Here is a 2,615-nt window from a genome sequence, read left to right as displayed (position 1 = left end):
GTGGGCCTGTCCTAGATGCTGTCTCCTGTCTCAGTGGGCCTGTCCTAGATGCCGTCTCCTGTCTCAGTGGGCCTGTCCTAGATGCTGTCTCAGTGGGCCTGTCCTAGATGCCGTCTCCTGTCTCAGTGGGCCTGTCCTAGATGCTGTCTCCTGTCTCAGTGGGCCTGTCCTAGATGCCGTCTCCTGTCTCAGTGGGCCTAGATGCCGTCTCCTGTCTCAGTGGGCCTGTCCTAGATGCTGTCTCAGTGGGCCTGTCCTAGATGCCGTCTCCTGTCTCAGTGGGCCTGTCCTAGATGCTGTCTCCTGTCTCAGTGGGCCTGTCCTAGATGCCGTCTCCTGTCTCAGTGGGCCTAGATGCCGTCTCCTGTCTCAGTGGGCCTGTCCTAGATGCCGTCTCCTGTCTCAGTGGGCCTGTCCTAGATGCCGGGTCCTGTCTCAGTGGGCCTGTCCTAGATGCCATCTCCTGTCTCAGTGGGCCTGTCCTAGATGCCGTCTCCTGTCTCAGTGGGCCTGTCCTAGATGCCGTCTCCTGTCTCAGTGGGCCTGTCCTAGATGCTGTCTCCTGTCTCAGTGGGCCTGTCCTAGATGCCGTCTCCTGTCTCAGTGGGCCTGTCCTAGATGCTGTCTCAGTGGGCCTGTCCTAGATGCCGTCTCCTGTCTCAGTGGGCCTGTCCTAGATGCTGTCTCCTGTCTCAGTGGGCCTGTCCTAGATGCCGTCTCCTGTCTCAGTGGGCCTAGATGCCGTCTCCTGTCTCAGTGGGCCTGTCCTAGATGCCGTCTCCTGTCTCAGTGGGCCTAGATGCCGTCTCTTGTCTAGGTGGGCCTGTCCTAGATGCCGTCTCCTGTCTCAGTGGGCCTGTCCTAGATGCCGTCTCCTGTCTCAGTGGGCCTGTCCTAGATGCCGTCTCCTGTCTCAGTGGGCCTGTCCTAGATGCCGTCTCCTGTCTCAGTGGTCCTAGATGCCATCTCCTGTCTCAGTGGGCCTGTCCTAGATGCAAGTCTCCTGTCTCAGTGGGCCTGTCCTAGATGCCGTCTCCTGTCTCAGTGGGCCTGTCCTAGATGCTGTCTCCTGTCTCAGTGGGCCTGTCCTAGATGCCGTCTCCTGTCTCAGTGGGCCTGTCCTAGATGCTGTCTCCTGTCTCAGTGGGCCTGTCCTAGATGCAGTCTCCTGTTTCAGTGGGCCTGTCCTAGATGCTGTCTCAGTGGGCCTGTCCTAGATGCTGTCTCCTGTCTCAGTGGGCCTGTCCTAGATGCCGTCTCCTGTCTCAGTGGGCCTGTCCTAGATGCTGTCTCCTGTCTCAGTGGGCCTGTCCTAGATGCCGTCTCCTGTCTCAGTGGGCCTAGATGCCGTCTCCTGTCTCAGTGGGCCTGTCCTAGATGCCGTCTCCTGTCTCAGTGGGCCTGTCCTAGATGCTGTCTCCTGTCTCAGTGGGCCTGTCCTAGATGCCGTCTCCTGTCTCAGTGGGCCTAGATGCCGTCTCCTGTCTCAGTGGGCCTGTCCTAGATGCCGTCTCCTGTCTCAGTGGGCCTGTCCTAGATGCCGGGTCCTGTCTCAGTGGGCCTGTCCTAGATGCCATCTCCTGTCTCAGTGGGCCTGTCCTAGATGCCGTCTCCTGTCTCAGTGGGCCTGTCCTAGATGCCGTCTCCTGTCTCAGTGGGCCTGTCCTAGATGCTGTCTCCTGTCTCAGTGGGCCTGTCCTAGATGCCGTCTCCTGTCTCAGTGGGCCTGTCCTAGATGCTGTCTCAGTGGGCCTGTCCTAGATGCCGTCTCCTGTCTCAGTGGGCCTGTCCTAGATGCTGTCTCCTGTCTCAGTGGGCCTGTCCTAGATGCCGTCTCCTGTCTCAGTGGGCCTAGATGCCGTCTCCTGTCTCAGTGGGCCTGTCCTAGATGCCGTCTCCTGTCTCAGTGGGCCTAGATGCCGTCTCTTGTCTAGGTGGGCCTGTCCTAGATGCCGTCTCCTGTCTCAGTGGGCCTGTCCTAGATGCCGTCTCCTGTCTCAGTGGGCCTGTCCTAGATGCCGTCTCCTGTCTCAGTGGGCCTGTCCTAGATGCCGTCTCCTGTCTCAGTGGGCCTGTCCTAGATGCCATCTCCTGTCTCAGTGGGCCTGTCCTAGATGCCGTCTCCTGTCTCAGTGGGCCTGTCCTAGATGCCGTCTCCTGTCTCAGTGGGCCTGTCCTAGATGCTGTCTCCTGTCTCAGTGGGCCTGTCCTAGATGCCGTCTCCTGTCTCAGTGGGCCTGTCCTAGATGCTGTTTCCTGTCTCAGTGGGCCTGTCCTAGATGCAGTCTCCTGTTTCAGTGGGCCTGTCCTAGATGCTGTCTCAGTGGGCCTGTCCTAGATGCTGTCTCCTGTCTCAGTGGGCCTGTCCTAGATGCCGTGTCCTGTCTCAGTGGGCCTGTCCTAGATGCTGTCTCCTGTCTCAGTGGGCCTGTCCTAGATGCTGTCTCCTGTCTCAGTGGGCCTGTCCTAGATGCCGTCTCCTGTCTCAGTGGGCCTGTCCTAGATGCTGTCTCAGTGGGCCTGTCCTAGATGCCGTGTCCTGTCTCAGTGGGCCTGTCCTAGATGCTGTCTCAGTGGGCCTGTCCTAGATGCTGTCTCCTGTCTCAGTGGGCCTG

This window comes from Oncorhynchus mykiss, chromosome 17 (assembly GCF_013265735.2).
Source record: "Oncorhynchus mykiss isolate Arlee chromosome 17, USDA_OmykA_1.1, whole genome shotgun sequence".
NCBI classification, from domain to species: domain Eukaryota; kingdom Metazoa; phylum Chordata; class Actinopteri; order Salmoniformes; family Salmonidae; genus Oncorhynchus; species Oncorhynchus mykiss.
The sequence above is the reverse complement of the archived record's forward strand: the minus strand, read 5'-3'. Positions refer to the sequence as shown.